Source organism: Myiozetetes cayanensis, unplaced genomic scaffold, assembly GCF_022539395.1.
Source record: "Myiozetetes cayanensis isolate MyiCay16 unplaced genomic scaffold, myiCay2020 scf21, whole genome shotgun sequence".
Taxonomy (NCBI): Eukaryota; Metazoa; Chordata; class Aves; order Passeriformes; family Tyrannidae; genus Myiozetetes; species Myiozetetes cayanensis.
Window position 1 is genome coordinate 6,990,427 of NW_026087423.1, and position 20,588 is coordinate 7,011,014.

At 44.8% G+C, this 20,588-nt stretch overlaps 1 protein-coding gene across 3 annotated transcripts in view; it reads right to left on the reverse strand.

The window, feature by feature from the left end:
* The window catches only part of KIAA1671 (KIAA1671 ortholog), a 70,404-nt gene extending 50,467 nt beyond the window's left edge, over positions 1-19,937 (reverse strand). Inside the window, exons 1-2 of one of the 3 annotated variants that reach the window (XM_050318355.1) lie at positions 19,795-19,878; positions 19,238-19,291 (exon numbers count right to left, since the gene is read on the reverse strand). The gene's annotated coding sequence lies outside the window, so the exon portion shown is untranslated. Of the gene's footprint in view, positions 1-19,237; positions 19,292-19,794 lie in introns of all 3 variants that reach the window. The other 2 variants (XM_050318357.1, XM_050318356.1) reach the window with 2 other exon arrangements.
* Positions 19,938-20,588: the final 651 nt, after the last annotated feature.

A 20,588-nucleotide genomic window follows, 5' to 3' on the forward strand; every position in this document is an offset into this window, starting at 1 on the left:
CTAACCCACAATTTACCCCTTCCTAAGTTTCATCACACTCCAGCTTTACAGGACCCCCTTTTTCCCCTACATAATCTCCCAAAGTCAGTTTTCAGGTTTTAAATTCAGACACCCCATAACAGACACAGGGCCCAAAGTAGACAAGTATTCGGAAAAGAACAAAATATTTGGGGGAAAAAATAATCACCCCCCTTTGAAAACTAAAAGGCTTCTGTGATTCAAAAAGTCCATTTGATAAAGAGGAATCATGTTATCAATGCCACATATAACATACACTGGGCATTGTGTCCTGGTTTTGAAACACCTCAGTTTAGACAAAATGCTTCTCTCTCATCAAATATCTCTAGTTAAGCTGGCAATGTACAAAATTTTGGGCAATTTAAAAAGATCACCTGTTAACTTAATTGTGGGAGGATTTCAGATGCTATTAATGTTTAGTAATACTACTGTAATCGTACTACTACAGTTGTAAATCCCTCATCGTCAGCTACAACCTGTTGTTCTCTTCCCTGACCTCCTCTGCCCGAGGACAGTTGGCCAAGCTGTCCCTGCTGCTGTGTCCTGCTGCCCCTCTGTCCCCTGCTTGTCCCCAGCCCGTGTGGCAGAGCCCCCAAACCCCCTTGTCCCCTATTCTGGGCACTGTTTCTCTTCATGCTGCCCAAGCTGTGCCCTCGCTCCCCTCAGCTGTGCTGGGGCATGTTCTGTGTACACAAATCAAACCATAAATGGCACTGAAATTCCTTCTGAAATACATCCTGTTTTAACAGAAACTCTGGCACATGAAGGCATGGCTCTTCTCTGCTGCTCCTCTTCCTCAGCTTCCAAACATCTGCAACTGGGATTTTTCCTGGGCCAAGCTGAGCCACCACAGGGTTTTAAGGAGATACACAGGCAAATACTGCTCGAGGCTCCACCAAGCCTTCAAATCTTAATGCCCTGAGGTGTTGTTTGTACTTTTAATTAAAAGATCTATCATTACAAAGGATATTAACATTGCTCATTAGAAATCAAAATGGATTATTCACTTTACAGGGTTATTTTTGTAAAAAATCACACGGGAAGGGCTTTAGTCAAAACACACCCTTGTCGCACTTGCTCACCCTCAACACAACTATTATTTACATCACTTCTAATTCCTTTAAGCCTATTAAGACAACAGCAGCAGCCTGCAGATAATTTTTCCACCATGAATCACGTGATTATTGCCAACTTCCTCGCTCATAAATAAGAATGTTTTAAATGACACAAAGCAAAATCATCTATAATCTGTCCCTGAACCTCGCAGCAGATAAATAAGTCCATCTGTCTTCTCTAAGGATGGAAAGCATAAAAATTGCACAGAGAAAATCTCTCAGCTATTAAAAAAATAAATAAATAAACAAACCCCCAAAAAACCCTACCAAAAATCCAGTTTACTATGTGGAAACCATGCAGAAAGCCTGGCTCCAGCAGTGAACATCCATGGCTGTTTGCACTAAGAATATTCCACAGAAAATTACCAAACACAAAGTTTTTCTTCTTTAGACACAACTTTATCAGCAAATCTGCTTCCACTATACAAAACTTGCTCCCTTATTGTGTAAATACAGGAAGAGATTTGTATAACTACAGCTATTAACAGTTCCTGAAAAAAAGAGTTTTGTTCATGATTATGGCTGGGAGGTTGAACTGGGTAGTCTTGCACGTTCCTTCCAACTCTAACCATTTTGTAATTCCATGATTCTTCCATATTTTCCTGCCCTACAGGTTTTCCCTGGCACAAGCCACAGGAGCTACTGGGAACAGATGACCTTAAACCAAGGTTTATTTCATCCCTCCTACACAAGGGATGCCCCACTGTTGTAAATTATTCAGTCTTTAAAAACTGTTTTCTTCTCTCTTTTCTCCTTCCTGTCCTCACTGCCCATACCCTGGGATCAGTCCACAGCTGTCCCTGTCACTTGTCCAAAGCAATCCTCCTGCTGCTGGTTCCTACACTTGGAGAGATGCTGATGGGATCTGCTCTGTTAATTCTTATTTAATCCAATCACTTACTGTGCACGTACGAAGAACAGAATAACTTGACCACGAGTGTGAGCGCTGACGAGAGCATGACTTACTACAGCACAATCAAAATAACGCAAAGAGGGGGGGAAAAAAGCCTTTTCTGAAACTTTTATAATTAAGTCGATCATGCAAGTAATTCAGTAAAAAACAGGCTTTTTCTATTCTTGGGTTTAAGCCTGATTCACATTATTATTCACTGCAATGGGATCCATCAGTTGTATTTAAGAGGACATGCGAGGTCTCTCAAAGATTAACAAGAATACTGTCATACTGGTTCTAATTCTTAAAAATATCCCCAGAGAAATTCATTCACAAAGTAAGAAGGTGTAATAAAATGCATTTAAATTATCTTTTCCCAGATTCACAGAAACTCAGTTCTGCTTCTCAAAAATCAAAGCAAGGAGGCTGAGAATAAAACCACATATTCCCAATCTCACAAACCAGATACGATCTGAAAGCCCCATAGATCATTAATATTAAAACTCCAAAGCATTGCAAAATTTAAAACCTCCTTTCTCCATCCCTCATGTGCAGGTCTCTTGGAAGCCTCTAATGCTTTTCTTTTAAAAAAAGGACACTGTTCTTTCAGACACTACAGTCCACTCCCAGCCCAGGGATGAAATTCTCCACTCTGACATTTCCTCCCACTGAGAAAAGATTAGCATTTGGTTAAATGAAGTGTCCATCCTATAAATAGCAGCATTTACAAGCACTTGTAAATCTCTAATTGCTCCTGCCAGTACAATTGCATAACAATCATCACCTGCCAGAGCTTCACCGAGATCCAGCCACACTGAAGAACCGAAGTATTTTCAACAACACCTTCCATTAAGTGCTGCCATCTCAGTACCAGGGTGAGAACTTTACACCTTGTATTTTAATCTGCACGCTGCAAAGGTCAGGCAGTTAAAAGGGGTAACAAATTATAGAGCTGCAGCTTCAGTAATTCAAACTGGCCCCACAGAGGCCATAACATTTGCTTATTAAAACAAAAATTCAATGTTAAAAACACTGGCATGTCCATGTAGTGGTCAAACATATTCCTGATGTAAGAGGACAATAAGCTGAGACAGGAAAACACTGTGAGGGTGATGAGGCACCAGCACGTGTTGCCCAGAGAAGCTGTGACTGCCCCATCCCTGGAAGTGTCCAAGGCCAGGTTGGACGGGACTTGGAGCAACCTGGGATAGTGGAAGGTGTCCCTGCCTATGGCACAGGGTGGAATGAGATAGCCTTTAAGGTCCTTTCTAACCCAAACCCATCTGAAATTCTATGATTAATTTAAGATAAAGATAGAATTCAACAGCAAAATGCAACTGTGTGTAACCGAGACAGAACACACCGTGATGGCTGTGGGGCACAGGGGAGTCATCCTCCAAATTTCCTTGAATTTGTGAGGCAGAGATGAGTCTGGAATAAATGACTTGGGGAAAAAAATTATATGTAATAGTCTGCTTCCACAGCATCAGCCACTGCTATTTTCATAACAATGTCTGTGTCACTTATGAAACGTAACCAAACAGGATCCATGTAACAAAAGGGGCCGATCGCTCCAGTTATGTCTAGAAAAGTTTCAAAATGTCACCCTTTAAAAAGATCCACTTTGTGACCATACATTTATTAATGATTACCCATTTTTTGGGTTTTCAGCTCCAAATATTTGTGCACTCTCAGTTTTGGGGGCAATGACCACCACTCTATAATGACCACCATTCTATAGACAATTCATGGCAACTACTTCACTGTTGAGATCTATTGGCCCAAGCCTGACCCTTGGCTGAGGTTTTTCCTCTTTGTACATCGTGTTCTCCTCAACAGAGATTCCCTGAAGAGCAAAGGGAATAACAGCACACTTGGCATTTCCTTCGACCTGCACAACTGCCTCATTACATCCCATTCCTCCATAATTTCCTTCTCCACAACCCTCTCATTGACAGTTTCACAGGAAACTCTTTTGCCTTCCCAGCTTTACAGAGGGTTTAATTTGTTTGAAAGTCTCCTGAGCCCAAGCTAGAACAAACCCCAACCAAAGGAAAAATGCTTTGAAATGTTGGTGAATCACCATTTTTTGGTACCAGAAGTTGCATATCCTCACTCTTCCGCGTGAATCATCTCTTACTTCCAGCCAGCATTCCACATGAGGGATTCCACCCAGCTCATTAGTGGGTGGGTATTTTCAGAAAGTTTTTTTGGCAGCTGAAATACGGAATAAAAGCAAAATCTTGATTTCTTCCAGCAGAGGATGACATTCTGCAGGATGATATGAATTATGGGATAAGGCTGAAGCGAGGTTAAAAGCGTGTTTGTGTGGAAGGCCAGTATTCCCAGCAGGCCTCCAAGTGCTGTTTTGTTTGCTCTTGTCATCAAACCTTTGCTTTTGTGGTCAGTTGCAAGTCCTGCTAATGTTCTTTCAGGTTTTATCCTTGTAAATGCATTTCACCCACGAACAAGACCTGCAAATAACCTCTCCATGCACTTCAGCAGGAAAAAAAGACATTCCAGAAACAACTGCATTGTGTGCCAGATGAAATATTAATGATCAAGTTTGGCTACAAGCAAGAAAAACTGACTTTGGAACTGAAAAAAGTCTATAAAGAAGTCAAATTAAGGCTCTTCTGGGAAGATATTTGGTTGTTTCAAGGAGAACTTTATTCTATCTGCAGCTCCCACAGGTCAACAGGGTCACATCCTGGACACATAGGAGGATGTAAACTACAATTTGTAACCTGACAAATTTCTCCTCAAACCTTTTCAGAATCATCATAAAACTTTCTCCTGGTTAATTTTAATATGGTCTTCTTGTTGCAGGAAGCTTAACTTCACTTTCAACTGTATTTAAAATAAATTTTGATTAGAGTAAGTTTTTCTGCACAGATTCTGAAGGAATTGGGTTAAATCCCTGGCTGTGTCTTTTTCATACTCTTATGCTGCATATCATGAATACAATGGCACTAATCACATGCTATTTTATTTATACCTCCTTTGAGTGTACGGTCTCCGTGACCTTGCTTTAGAAAGGTGAAGTTTGGCTCATTATTGTTTAAGAAATACATCAGGAGCTACTGATCCCTCTGACCTCGGGCAGTCGGTGCTTTCCCAAAGCCCCCAGAGTTGAGGCAGGGCTGTGTTTCTCCAGAGGCTCCACCTTTGGGTGGGAATGCTCTCATTTGGCAGGACACCATGGACACAGCTGAAGGAGAGCAAGGAGATGGATGAGCCAGCTGCAGCACAGACAGAAATATGGGATTGAAAAACAACTCTGGCATTCTTCCCTTTGATACTCCCCTATACAATACCATGCTTGGTACCATGTTTCAGCAGTAAAGGGAGCTTAGGGACCACCCACAACTGGAAATATTTACTGTAACTGTGCATATTTCCCGTCCTCTTGGCAGCAAGGGAACACTAAGGAGAACTGTCCTCAATCTTGGCACTGACAGGACATGGATATCACCACTGGATTTTCTGTGTTTCACCCACTGTACTCGCTGCCTTCAGAGCTACCAGCTGCTGCAAATGCTTTAAAAGCAGCAATGATATGACTGGGACAGTTTCCTCCTCAAACACTGGTGAAAACTACATTGACACTGACATCAGATCTATTTCATGGAGCCACAGTGAAGTTAAAACTGCTCACCAGAACACCCTGCAGTGAAAGTCCTTGCTGAGCCTGGCAGCCAGTGTGGAACCAGGCAAAGCCCATGAGAACTGCAGGAGGTGCAGCACTCCCACGGGAGATGGGGCTTGGCTGACCCGACAAGGAATGCAAGTCAAAGGATCGAGTGAAGCAGATCTGTGGGCTTTGGTTTATTAAAAAAAAAATCCACCTACTCATTACAAAAATAGGCAAGTGCCTTCACAGCAGTGTGAAGCTTCAGAAATAAACCTGAGCCATGGCCCTCTGCCCCTGGGCAGGAATTGGGGGAAGGGATCGTTTCATGCAAACCGAGCCTCTGAAGGTCACTGTACCACAGAAATAGCATGAGGTGAGAAGACATTTCCTACTTGTCTTCATGCCCAGCAGGTGCTTTTGTGTCAGAAGGACAAAGCCCATAATCCTCTGATCTGCCTTCTCAAATTCTAACAGGATTTCCAGCACTGGAAAACACATTTGTGTCCTGGTACAGTAAACCAGGTTCAGAAAGTACAATGAGCTCGAGCTGGTCTGTGATTGACAAGGAGTTGCCAGGACTAATTTATAAATGCCCTTATACATTCATCTGAATGATGACAAAGGAATTAAGGTATTGCCATACAGAGAGAAAAACAAAGCAGACTTTAGTCAATTCAGACTTTAGTAAAACCTGAGTCTACTGGCCTCGCAGCACTACCTTGAACACACTAAGAGATCACTTTCACAGTTTAACCATCTGAAGAAAAACCAAACCCATAAAAGTAAAGGACAAAGGAAACAGAGTGACAGGACAGAAGATGAGAATCATGACAGATTAAAAATTATATATGTGTATATGTAACTACAGAAACTGAGATTTGTATGTGAGGTCTAAGCTTTAAGACTCATTTGCTTCTGAAAAAAATAAAGCAGATTTACAGGGCATTAATTTTATACCTGTACTTGTCTTGACAGACAGATTTGGAAGCTGCACAGTTGCCAGTGAAAGACTCATTCACAAAGAGCACGTGCCACCTACAGATAAAACACTCCAAGCAGAGATGCTGCAACAGATTACACGGCTCCTGTGCTTTCACCTGGATAGAAAGAAATCACAGATCACTGACTGGGTCAGGTTGGAAGGGACCACAGTGGGTCATTTGGTCCTACCTCCCTGCTCCAGCAAGGTCATCCCACAGCACATGGCATGGTTTTGGAATAAGTCCAGTTAGGGAGACTCCACAACGTCTCTGGGAAAACTGTCGTCATTGCATATTCTCAGTACGAACATTTATGTTTTGCATCAGCTCTCACAGCTCTACCATCTGATGGCTGATTTTCCACTTGCTATCTTAAAAAATCATATGTAAAAAGCTCAGTGTTCAACAGCTTTGGATTTGGCTGGTAATGACATGTTTTCTGTCAATACAGACAGTATTGTCTCACAGTATTTTCTCCATTCAGTCCACTCTTCTACCTTTCAGATATTTGATTAGTCATAGCAGAAACACGTAGCTGAGCTCGGTCAACAAGCAACTACACTTGAGCCCAAAATACTTGTAGCAGGCACTACTCTAGAAATGAACTGCAGCATCATGGGAGAAAGACACTGATAAACAGAAGGTTGGGCGAGGTGATTCCCCAGGAACAGATTATTCCATTCCATGAACAAATTAACAATTTCAAAGCCTGTTCCTCTAAGTCATAGCAAACTCTACCCTAAAGATCAAGCCTGCTTGAAGATGCACCCCAGCAGCACCGACCCGTGGAAATAATATTTCACCGTTACTGGTGGAGAAGCACTATGACAACAGACTGGCAGAGCTGGCATTAGTAAACAACACAAATCCATCTCCCTGGCAGCACCTTCATCCTGAGCCCAGGTCTGCAGGCACGGGGCTGACGGACACTGCCAAGGCAAACCCAGCTCCTGACAAGCTTCCTTTGCGTGCCAGCACACAAAGTGGATCCCAACATTGCTCTCTCCAATGTGTGAACAGAGGAGATTTTATGATGGACTGTTTTTAACATGTAGTGCCCATAATCCAAAAATATTTGAGGTGAAATGAGAGGAATAGTAGAAGTGAATTTGGACTGGCATTATCTCTGGGGGAAACTTCTCAGTGTTCTTATCAACAGCCAGACCACACTGAAAATCCAACCTCAGCCTCAGGTCTGATTGGCCAACAACTCACAGCACGGACAACGCTGGTTTACCCAGCACCAGGCACAGTGCAGGTGAGTTATCTGATAAAAACCCTCCTCTGCCCCAACTCCAGCTCCTACAAAACCAATTCAAACTCTTTACATAAAAGATGATCCAACTTTGAACAAGCCCATTATTAACAATCTCAAACTGGAATAATTTTACTCCAGTCATGCCTTTCGGGATATGGATGGAGCCATTAAAACTCATTCAGATTCAAATGGACATGACCCTCGGATTTACAATTTCCACTCACGTCCCATAAATACTGAAAAACCATTGGACTAGCAAGGTAGGTGGATCTATTTTGAATCAAATAAAATACTGATATAAAAACCAAATACTTCATGGCGTTTATCACTCCTGGGACAAAATCCCTTATGCCATCCTCTGCTCTACAACAAATGACATACTGAGACATGAATCTTTTTGCCTCTCAGGTTGTTGCCAGTGTTCCAACAGCTCTTTGATCTCTTCTGTGTGTACTCAACATGGGTAGGACCCGGTGCTGCAGCAGGGTGCTACCTCCTGTCAGGCATCAATAAACGGTCCTGAGCTGCACACCATAAAAAATCTGCTCTGTCAACAACGTTTGACGTGCCAGAGGAGCTGCTGCTGCTGCCTTGATGATAAGGCTCTTTTTTTCCTTCAGTGGGCACATCTGGCCTTTCACATATGCAGGAAATAGTTTTTTCCCCCATTAATGCAAATGCCCCTCTCAGAATCAGTGGCTGGTCTTGCCAACTTGTACACGTGCTCCTTTTGTTACCTGGGAACCAGTTCTTGCTATCAGCAATCCACAAAGGAGCTTCCCCTTCCCCCAAAGTGACAAGAACGGAACGGAGCTCAGAGAGTTGTGTGTGACTATGAAGAATGAGAGCAGTGACACTGCATTTCTCCTCCTTCTGAACAAAAGGATGTTTAAGCCAAGAACTCTGACAGCAACAAGCCTGCACATGCATCATTACACCACCTTGTTCTTCAGAAACACAACACTACTCAGCAAAATCAAGGCCTGTAATGAATTATTGATAACACGCTATCTAGAAGCTTTATGACTACTAAACAATCCCCTCCATCTCCCTACATGCTTGAGAAAGCACAGAAAGGGAAAAATTGGCTATTAATTGAAAGACAACAGTTCAGGCACTAAAAACATAATACATTTATTGAGAAGGGGTGAAAAAAAAGAAGAACAGCTGAAGTATGAAAAACCAGCTCTGAAATTCAAACAGTGGCACTGGGAACCTGGGAGTGCCTGGATGTGCACAAGAACTCGTGTGCAACATCCCCAGGTCCAGCACATGGACAGGGAGGCCCAGGGAACCCCAAGGGCTGCTCAAACCACACTCCCAACTCTGGCACAGAAGGACATTTTTAACCCCAAGTGAACAGTAGAGATTTTTTAACTTTCTTAAGCACAGAGGCCACAGAAGCACTGTAACACATCAAAATGAAGATAGAAGAGTAACATAAATGCACTTCAAATGCATGGTACAGTGTAGAGATCACCTACATTTTAAGGCAGGATAATAAGGAATAGTTGGCACAGGCATATTTTGGAGCTCAACAAAAATTAGATCACATTCTCACCAGTTCATCCAGACCTGAACACCTCAGCATGAGCACTCACTTGTCTGTGAGCACCCAGACCAAAGAGCTTCCCTCAAATCACCCCCACCCAGCCACACTCACACCACAATTACAGCCACCCTGGCACCTGATCCGAATTTCTCAGGGCATATCCAAAGAAGGGATTTAGTAACCTGAGAATTTACAAACACCTTTCTGAAGTTACTACAAAGAAGGTTCCTTTGACTGAAATCTGACCCTAAACAAAACCAGGATACACAGAGTTCTCTGAGCTCCCCAGCTCTGTCCACAGTGCCCCCAAAAAGCCACCCCGCAAAGCATGACCAACTAATCCCAGGTTTAGCTTCACCACTAACACTGCTGGATACCTCTGGAAGGCATAAAACATGTCCACTGACCTCAAGAGGCACAGTAAGTCCTGCAGCTACTGAGAAATTTGCTGAACCAACTCCCTCGCTGCCCTTTTCGTTACAGATCTGCAAATTCAAACAGTGGGACGAAGCAGTCATGAAAACAACAGGTAGCTGGCACTGCATCCAAGATTTCTGCAGAAGGAATCCCACCTGAGTCAAATCATTTACAGAACAAGAGCCAATCCAATCCAAGGAGCTGAATGTGAAGTGGCAAAGTTGGCCAGGGAAATCAAAGATCCACACATCCTAGCACCTTTCATGAGACAAAAGTCAGTGGAGAATGCTTCAGAAGGGATTTAAACACAAAATATAATTTCTTCTGATTTTCCACTAATGGGCAGCTTTGAGATTTGATAAACCAACAGGAGATACCTGCTTAGTGAAGAAGATTGGGTCATTTTTTCATTTTGTTTCATCACGTATGAGCCAACCAGCAAACTATGGACAAATGTCCACACAAACCACCAGGCACAAACTCTGCCCAGGAATCGCCCTGATCAGCCTGAGTTCCCCTTCCCGGAGTCATCAGGTTCAAGAGCCAAAGTGTTCAAAAATCAGGGTGAACCAAAAGCAGACAGACAGGATGGGAGAGCTTTGCCTGACCAAACCTGCCCAGTGCTCAGGCAGAGTGTGACCAGTTTGCTCTGCAGCAAAATGATAAATGCCACAGACTTCGATGCCTAATAAAAGCCAGACCAACCTATTCCAAACACTGTCCTGGACATTGGTTTAAAGCCAATACTGGTTAAACAGTTATAAACAACCTCCTGTTAATTATATAGTTTAAGATATACACCCATGCCTTAACAAGTTTTTCACTCCAGCCTCCTCCCCAGATGTAAGTGGGAGCAGGGCCGTCGGATCAGCCAACAGCACACTCTGGTCATTGTTTGCAGACAAGTTCTGGTGCTGACTCTCTCTGAATCATTAGCAGCTACAACCCAGGCTCCAGGAACTCAGACAGCCCCACACCAGAGCCCATCCCATGCTGGCCACAGCATCCACGCTCAAAGCAATGCCAGGGACTTGGAACAGCCCCTTGGCAGGAGCAGCCGCGCAGGAAACCCCAGACAGCCCAGTCTCCAAACGGCATCCTTCACCTTCCACTTGCTGTGAGCAGTTCTGAAGCTCCAGGATGCTCACCTGCATCCTTCTCCACACTCCTCAAGACATTCTCAAAACACTGGGTTTGGGGGGCTCTCCCATACTCACAGGCTTTTTCCATGCTCCAATCAGGAACTGAATCCTGGTGGAAGCAGCATCACTAACAGGACACAAGAGGCAGATCTCCAGAGCAGACCGAGCCGACACAAGCAGAGCATGGAGCAGGCCATGGTTTATAAGGGTTTTAAAGCAGTAAGAAAAATCCAGACTAGCCCTGGGCAGGAGGTGGGCAGGAAAGCAGAAGTCATCCTGGCCCAAGAACTCGTGGGAAGGCTGCACCTGTCCCGAGGTGTAATGATGCTCCCAGTTCAAGTCCAGCTTCCCAGGGTTATTAGACAGGATGTGACAGACAAGAGAGCACAACCGTTTCTGGAGCCAAGCTGAGCAGAGAAGATGGCAAGAGCTTTAACTTCAAAGTAACCATTTTCCGCATTTTCAAAGTGTACAAATCTGGCATTAAAGCTGTTATACTTAAAAAATAATAAAAAAACTCATTGGAACCAAAACAAGAATTTTGGATACAATCTAAAAAATAAACTAAGCTGCTCCTTACAGAGCCAAGCTTGTACAAACATCATCTTAGCCAGCCATAAATCTACAGTGCAAAAAACCTGGATTCCAAATTAACTACGTTCTACTTTGCGTGCAACAGTCCCCATCAACAAAAACAACATTCTGTCTGATCATTATTTTTCACATATATCATACATACACATCACAAATAATCTCTGAAGATACTACACTTGCTGGTTAGGAAACAATACTAACACACATTCCCAGTATTCAAGACCAGGTGTGAGAGAAAACCCTCAATATTGTTTGTAAGAGGTGTCAGTACCAGGGCCTGAGTTACACACGTGCTTCAAAAAAGTGCCTCTGGAAGAGGAAAATGCATACTTCATCTTAAGCAAGGCTTAAACGAGGCTTCAGCCTCTCCATCGTGGCATCATCTCCTAAAATTTGCTCCTTGTGCATGTGCACCAATGTGACAGTGACACTATTTGAGCAAATATTTCATGTAAAGGACTTGATTCAAACTGAGATCTGCACCCAAGTTTCTTGCACGTGAGTAACAACAGCACACAAGAAAAGCCTCTCCCCATCCAAAACTAACCCTCTGTACTACTGAGCGCAGAGCAAAGGCTCCGATGGAATCTGCAAGCACTGCAGAAGCAAAAGGAAGCGCAATTCCAATATGTTTAACAACTGAATTAGCATAATGCTCACCAGGCAGAAACAGCCTCCCTGACCTTCTTGAAATGCTGACCTGTAGCTATTGACGAGCATTTCCGATGTGCTCTGAGATTCAACCCTACTGAGGAAGAAGTCAAGGAAACATCCCCTGCCCTGTCAAGTTTCAGGAGAGCAGGTCACACACATGGAAACCTCTCTGGCAGCCACACAACGGTGCAGCAATAGTGAGCATCTCTTTCCTAGGAGGTAAAATGTACTCAGGAGAGTAACAAAGACCTGAAGTCCTATTGGAAACTGCTGTAATCAGATCAATTCATTTAATCTTTCCTTTGCAGGCAGCAACCACAGAGCTGCAGTGATTTCATTATGTTTTTAAATATTCATTTACAAAATGTAAACTGAACATCAAAATGACTCGTAAGAATTATGATACATAAACTCAAACATGTTTTAGAAATGCTTAAGATATATTGATTTATCCAAGTAATATATTATGGAATCACAGAGTGGTTTGGGTTGGAAGGGACCTTAAAGCTCATCCCATTCCACCCCCTGCCATAGGCAGGGACACATTCCACTAGACGAGGTTGCTCCAAGCCCCATCCAACCTGGCCTTGGACACTTCCAGGGATAAGGTAGCCACAGCTTCTATCAGACATAACTGTTATTGCAGGCTCAAACATGCAAAACACCCAGCCTGTATCATTTTTACAAGTGTATAGCAAAACGAGGGTGATATTTAGATAACTGTGCAACCATCATATTGCTAAAAACATTCTAAGGGCATATTACAGTAATATTTGACATTTAATAGTGCCAATACAGTAAGACATTGTTTGACAACAATAATAAAAGGGACATTTCTGCAAGGTCCCTCAGTAAAAGAGCGAGCCAGACAAGCTGCTCAGCTCAAGCAGAAAGGCTTGTTGTAAAAGGCATCTGTGCTCGTTTGGGTCAGTGAAGAATTCCCACTGTTCTCATGAAATATCAAACAATTACAGTGGCCAGAAATTCCAACTCTGTTTAAAACACATCCCAACTTTGCCAGGCTGCGCGCTTTCGTTACGGATGAGGCAGTTTTGTCCATTGAAAGCCTTGTATGGTTGAACATCCTCGCAGCAGATAAACATCCCTCTTAAATGTTGGCACAAGTCCCTCCCTGGAGGAGTCGTCGGTACTATGGCTTCACTGAGACAGCAGCCAGGCCTAACGCAGGCTGAGCTCATTAAAAGAGTAGAATAAAGAAAAACTTAAATTCCACTCCTGTTTGCATCTTTCAAAGTCTCATCAACGCTGTAAAATAAAGATCAGCCTCGTTTTACAACAGCAGGAATAACCAGTTTTAGAACTTAACACTTATTAACATTACTTGTTGAAAGGCACAGAAAGCTCATATTTAACCAATACTGAGACTACAAAAACAGTCACTATGAAAATATAAACAGAAGAGGCTGATTTGTATGGCAACAATGTTGTTTGCATCAGTAAAAGCACACACAAAGCCTCCTATTTTCATGCACTTCACTAGAACACTGGCAGCTTTTTACCCTTAGAAACTACAAAGGGTAAAATTGTTTGTAACTATCAGAATTAAAGAACAACTAATGAAATAAAGCATTCACACGTTCACGTCTTCACCTCTTCCCAGTGCACCAAACCCATGTAGTTTAGATTTGAACAACAACACACAGGTAACTTCTTTTTCTTCTATTTTTGCCATCCATCTTCTCTGCATCCAAGTGCTGCTCCTGCAGCAAAGCTGGAGCGCCCATTCCCGGGCTGGCGCTTCCCGGCGCGCCAGAGCTCTGCCGGCCGCACCGTAACTGGGTCAAGCCCAGAGCTGGAGTTAACAGCCCACTCTGCTCATGGCGATTCCCAGCCCCCAGCCAAATGAAAGGGCTGTTTTGACCTGGAAACAAGGCTCAGATCTCCTCCCACCCTACATTAAAGCTCACACTAATTCTGTGCAATAAGACAAGACTTACAAAGCCCGAGCCGTGCCCATGCTGCGGCATCGCCCTTTGGAGGAACTGCTGGAGCAGACACTTCTTCCCTCCAAGTGAACACTGTGGAGATACAAACCTCCACCAACTGGATTGTTATCTTTTTCTGCTCGTTACAGCAGGCTAATGACCATCCTGACTCGTAATTACTGCAATAGTAAGGAGCTTTCAGTTCTTACTCTGCTGCAAGACCAACACTATCTCCTTTCAGGCAAGCAGCAGCTTTACTCTAGTCCAAAACTGGAAGTTTCGGCACTTAATTCTGATAACAACTTTTAATGAACGGCTCTGTAAGTGGCTTTAGAGGAGGCCAGATCCCCCCCAGCCCCCAGCATTTAAGTGAGTGCTCATAGGACATGACTCAACCACAAACAAGCAATGTTTGGGATAATAACCCTCTGTGTCCTGGACTGCTCAAACTGCATCACTGCATTCACACAACCCTCAGAAAAAAATTCATTTCCTCTCCTCAAGTGTGTTTTGTAGAGACGAAGAGTATAAACAGAAAATTCAACTCCCATTGTTTCAACATAATTGTAAGGCATTCAGGAACTGAGAAAATATGTATTAATTATCTACTATTTATATAGATGCAGTGGAAAATATCCCCAAGCTACCTGAAGGCTTCCTTGTCTGCAAAAGTTACAGCATTACATATTCCCAGAACAAACCAAAGACAGTGGGAAGCAAGAAAATAAGCCTCCTTGATTTGAGAAAAGAATTTAAAGATTAAGTATGCTTCCATCAACAGCTTAATTTTAAGAGTCTGAATTATTTAAGCCTAGGCCTGAGGAAAATTATCACTCTGTAGACTTAAATATCCCTTCGTGATCAGACGTTCAGGTCATACCAGTCATGAGAAAAACAAGGGAAACATTAGTAATTTTTTTTAACCAATAGCTGCAAAAAGAACAGTCACCACACCAAATTTAGTGTGTTTTGACAACATTTAATATCTAGGTTTTTGTTTTCCTGCCAGTTAACAGAATCAAAGACAAGGAAAGTCCTCTTCACCCTTGGAAGCCCACTCGAGGCAAACAGTAATTGGCTTGCCCTGGTTTTCATTTGTTGCTCGTTATTTTTTTAATTATTCCTAGAACACAGATTGAAAAAGAAAGGCCTGAGAGTTCAGAAAGAAGTTCACATATGTCCTTCAAGGTCACTACAAAGCAATGAAGGACGAGAGCAGTCAGGTTCATTCACCTCTTCCAATCTAGCAAGTAGAGCACCTCTCGGAATCGGAGCCTCACAGTCCCATCTCACTGGCACCACATACCCAGCCAATTCCTGGGCATTACTAGGAAAAGTCTGTACGTTCAGCTGCGTGGGGCAGGTGCACCCAGAGCATGTCAAGCACGATGTCTTCAAGCTAAGCTGTTAAACCTACCAAGCCCATGGTCAGGATTCAAGACTGTTTTGCTGTGGAGCGAATTCCACAGCTCTCCCAATACTACTACTCCAGTCCCTTCGGCTGCAAGCTCAAGGCAACCCCACAGTGGTTTACACTGCAAAGGCTACTGCCACAACCAGGGACTCTTCATTTAAATAGATTTCTGAAGCAAAAGCAAAAAGTCTGTGGCTTTTGCCTTATGATGTCTTCAGGCGATTCCTACATACAAACCAAAAACACACCTAGAATATTGCAACATTCCCAGGTTCCAGTCACCCCTGTGCATCAGACACAAACCAGTGATACAGACTGGGCTCACAGCATCACCACAAGCCTCATGCCTGGGCTTGCAGGATTAAGCATTTATTTCAGTCTCACTTTTCCAAGCAGCCCACGGCTCACAGCAGGACCTCCTGCTCTGTGAATGGCTCTGGAAAGCATTCACTGAAATGGTCCTTTCCTCCCAAATGCTGCTACTTGAGAATTGAAAAAGGAGCCCCAAAAGCTGCACCCACCTTAGTCTTTCTGCTCGTTTATGTTAATTTCTTTCCTAAGACAATGCACACCTCCCTACAACCAACAGCATCACGTACATTTACCCAGCTAGGAAAGACTTCCAACCACATGCAGGAAAATATCCTATAAGAACCAGCTTGAAAATAAGAAAAGAATAGTGATGTTACACGTAACTTGATGCAGACATTCCAAATCTGCATTTAGGCACACCCTTTTACTAGTCAAATTTTTCACTGACTACCTAGCACACAGCTCAGCGTGACCAACTCTTTTGCCAAGGAAAAATTCCCCTAGATAGTGAGCAATGATGAGTTATCAGCATCTGTAGAATATCAATTTGAGAAAACATGCCAAGTCTTAGAGAAATACCTTGATCCGTGAGATGCCTCGATAAGAAATCAGTGCACGTTTTGAACACATGAGCAGGCAAAGGTATGGGAGAGGGAGTCACAACTGTATCGTGTCCCCAGCCGACACTCTCGGGGTAATCCTCTCCAACGTGATCCCCAGCCCCGTGTCCCTGATCAGCACAGCACTCCCCACAAGCACCACTACACTGAATATTCAAGACTATAGGAAGTTTTCTGACTTCTGTTTACAAACTCAGTGACAGAAAGATTATCAGGAGCTCTATCAGTTTGATTCTGATGATACTTGGAAAACCTATCAGAAAAGAGGAAGCTCCATGACCAACAAACAGACTAATCCCAAGGAAGGGACCAGGCAATGAACAGCAACACATTCCTCACCAAGGAGAGAGAGCTCCTTTTTCACTCTGCAGTAACCAAGCAAGAAGGGAGGTGACAGGACTGGTTTCAAAATTATCTAGTAGCCAGAGAAACAGAAGTGCTGAATGGAGCAGAGTCCAGGACAACACCCAAGCAAAATCACAGAGCCGTGCAAGGAATCCCGGGAGCAGGAATACCAAAGCTCTCCATCTACCTGCTGGTCAGGACTTGCTTCTTTTACATGTGGTCTGAATGTCACCTTGAGCCCATGGGGCAGGAAGGATTGGTAAACTCCTCAAACATAAAGTCAGAAGTTCCTTCTTTCAATAAAACCTATTTCCAAGTTGTAACTGGCTTTTTTTTTTAACTTTTGGGAGAAATGAGACATTCAGGAAGCATATTGCCACTGTTGGGGGAGCCTGCACACACAAGGGCTCAATCAGCCTCCACGGTGATGGTGCTGCACATGGCTGAAAACAGAAATAAAATAGCCCAAAAAACAACTGCAGCTACACAAAGCCCCAGTAAGGCAGAGGGAAAAACTGCTTCATCATCAGACATGGAAATTTTCTGAATCCATGGGTATCTCATCAGTCCAGAGCCAGGTGAGGAGGAGCACAGACGGGTACTCTGCCCTTTCTCCTGCCATAAGACCAGCAGCTCCAGAACTGCAGCGTGAGCACAACCCTGGGGCTGGGGCCATGCACGTCCTTTACTGCCACATATAAAATGAGACAGCAAAAAATGACGAATGAGAGTCTTTGAATTGGACACAGTCCTAGAATTTGCCTTCTTTTAGAGACTTTCCATACCGTGACACTCCAGAGCCACTCTGTTCTTTGTCTTCTATATATTGGAAAGGAAACACTTAGCTTGGAATTAGCTCAGGGCATCGTCTGAAACAGACTAAAGTTTACACATCTATTTTCAATAAACTAAACACCTATCAAAATGGAATTACAGGCTACAACTTCTAGTTAAATAGAATTCCTACCTCTTTAACTATTCTAAAGTATAAAGGCTTTACAGCTTTACTTGCTAATGAACATCCTTGACATTTTTTTACAGAAAAATGCACAGCATACAGTGAAGAAAAGCCTAACAAAAAAAAAAAAAACAAAAGAAGAGGGCGAAAGTTTATAAATTCTTGAAAGACTTTTTTTTTTTTTTTTTGAGAAAATCTTTACCTGGATTAAGCTGCCAGGCAACTTTATTAGCATTTCTGCCACACACTGTCTGCTTCCCTACCACACCCTGCCAACGTCACAGGAAAACAAAGAAAACTCCCGTTTTCATTTGGTTGTTAGAAAGATGCAAATCCTTCTGGTTTGCGGAGGAGAGACAAGGAAAAGAAAATACCAACAACCTTCAGTTCTGGCTAAAAGTACCTCAGAAGCAGCTGAACAACTTCCCAGTTACCCTGGAAACAGAGTTTACCTCTCAGCCGACCGGGAAAATTGCCTGCAATTACCACCCTGGAGTAAAGCAGCAGTTTGGACAAAACATCAATTGCTGTTTGCTGCAGCTCCTTTAACGCGATCCCGGTATTTTATCATGAGCAATATTTGATCTGGAATGCAATTCTATTACCAAATTCCACAGAATCAGATCTGTAGGTATAATCAAAGGTTACGATTTCTCCTAATGGCACAGAGGAGCTCCACCATCTGCCAACTGTGATTTCCCTTAATCCCATTCCCCCCACACAAATCAGAATCACACGGATTACGCCACAGAAATAGAAGTCAAGTCAATACCTGAATCCACGGGATTAATCTCCCACCTCCAGACGGGAGAAAGGCAAGAACAGCAACAATGCTGCAGGCAGGCTCAGGAAGGCAAAGCTTTCCACCCGACTCCACGCAGCACCACACAGGAAATTCTGGGATTTTACAGATTAGCTTCTCCCATTCAGAATCCTGGTGCTGTTCCCTCCCAAATCCGAGCACAGAACTCCGTGTAAATTCAGGGAACTGACCTCCACGTGATCTTTTGGATCAGTAATTCCACCCAGAAGCAGAACGCGCATCCCTCTGTGCACATGTAAATCACTTGGATTTGGAGTTAGGAGGAAAAATGGATAAATGAGCTGCGTAACATGAGAACAACACAAATGCGTACACCCGAGTGCCTCCAAAATAAAAATACATGCCCACAGCAGGGGGTGTGGAATGAGATGAGATTTAGGGTCCTTTTCAGCCCAAACTATGCTAGGATTCTACAATTCTATACACACAATGCCAAGAAGAAAAGCCATGTGCATCCCCAATTAAAAAGAACCAGCGTGATGACCTTAAACTGGCACTTAAAAGTAGTTTTAAAGAGCAGATAACATATTTCCTGAAATCCAAGGCATAAAGGAGTCACATACCACTCTCGGGAATGCTTGAATCCTTCCTGCTCTGCCCAAGGAGCAGCCGCACGGCTGTAAACCAGGGAGGGAGAAGGGGGGATAACATCTTTATTTGTCCATTTAAGACCTCCAAGCACATTACCATCCCTAATCCAGCGAGGAACAGATAATTGCAGCCCTCCTGGATTACAAAATAACGCTCTAAATCCCCAGAACCACCAGCGCATCATCCCCACCAGCCACCAAAGCCACCTACAGCCCCATCCTCACCTCCAGCCGACGAATTGAAAGCACAGAAGTGGGGGGAGGTTTTTTTGCCTCTTTTTAGCACACGGGGACACGAGCCCTGGCTCTGACGCAGCGAGAAAGCGGCAGCGAGGGGTCCGACACCTGGGCGCGGGGCCATGCGGGAGCAGCGCGGGCAGCCGCCGGCACGGGAGCGCCCCGCTGCCCCGGGGGCGCGCTCCGCGCCAGCCCCGGCCACACGGCGGGTGGTCCCGCGTCGGCCCCAAGGGCGAGCGAGCACCGGCCGCCTTTGTCCCACCCCTCACCGCGGGCTCCCCGCCGCCACTTACCCAGCCAAGCCACCGGCGGCTCCCGCAGGAAGAACCGGGCTGCGCCGGCTCCGCCGCACCGGGGAAGTTGCGTGAAGTTGGGAGCGCAGCGGCCTTTCCCCCGCGGCGGCGGCGGCGGCGAGCGGCGACCGGGCACGGCCGGGGGCGGGGCGGGGCGGGGCGGGGTCCGGCCCTCCGCGTTCCCCCGGGTGAGGGGCTGCGGGGCGGCGGGAGGCGCTGGAGGGAGGCGGGGATGTCCCGCCCCGGTGCCGGTCCGGCCCCTTCGCCCCGGCGGCCGCGGGGCCCCGCGGGAAGCGCCGCTGTTGCCATGGCGACCGCGCGGTCCGGGCGCGGGGCGGGGCTCCCCCCGCTCAGCGCGGTCGCGGTTGGCTCCGCCCCTCTCCACCTGCTCCGCTCGGGGGCCGCGGGTTCGAGTCCCGGCCCCGCGTCCCATGAGGGCGAATGGCTGGAGGGGTGAGGGTGGTGTAAAATGGGATGTGACGAGATTGTTTTACTGTGTCCTGTTCTGGGCTCCTCAGTACAAGAAAGGCAAGGAGCTACTGGAGGGGAGCCAGCAGAGGCCACAACAATGGTGAAGGGTCTGGAGCATCTCCCTCGCGAGGAGGGGCTGGGGGAGCTGGGCTTGGTTAATCTGGAGGAGACTGTCCCATCAATCTATACAAATATCTCCGAGGGCTGTCAGAGAATGGTGCCAGTGATGAAACAAGAAGCAATGGCCACAAACTAAAACACGAGGAAGAACTTTCCATCGAGTGTGGCAGAGCCTTGGAACAGCTGCCCAGGGAGGGTGTGGA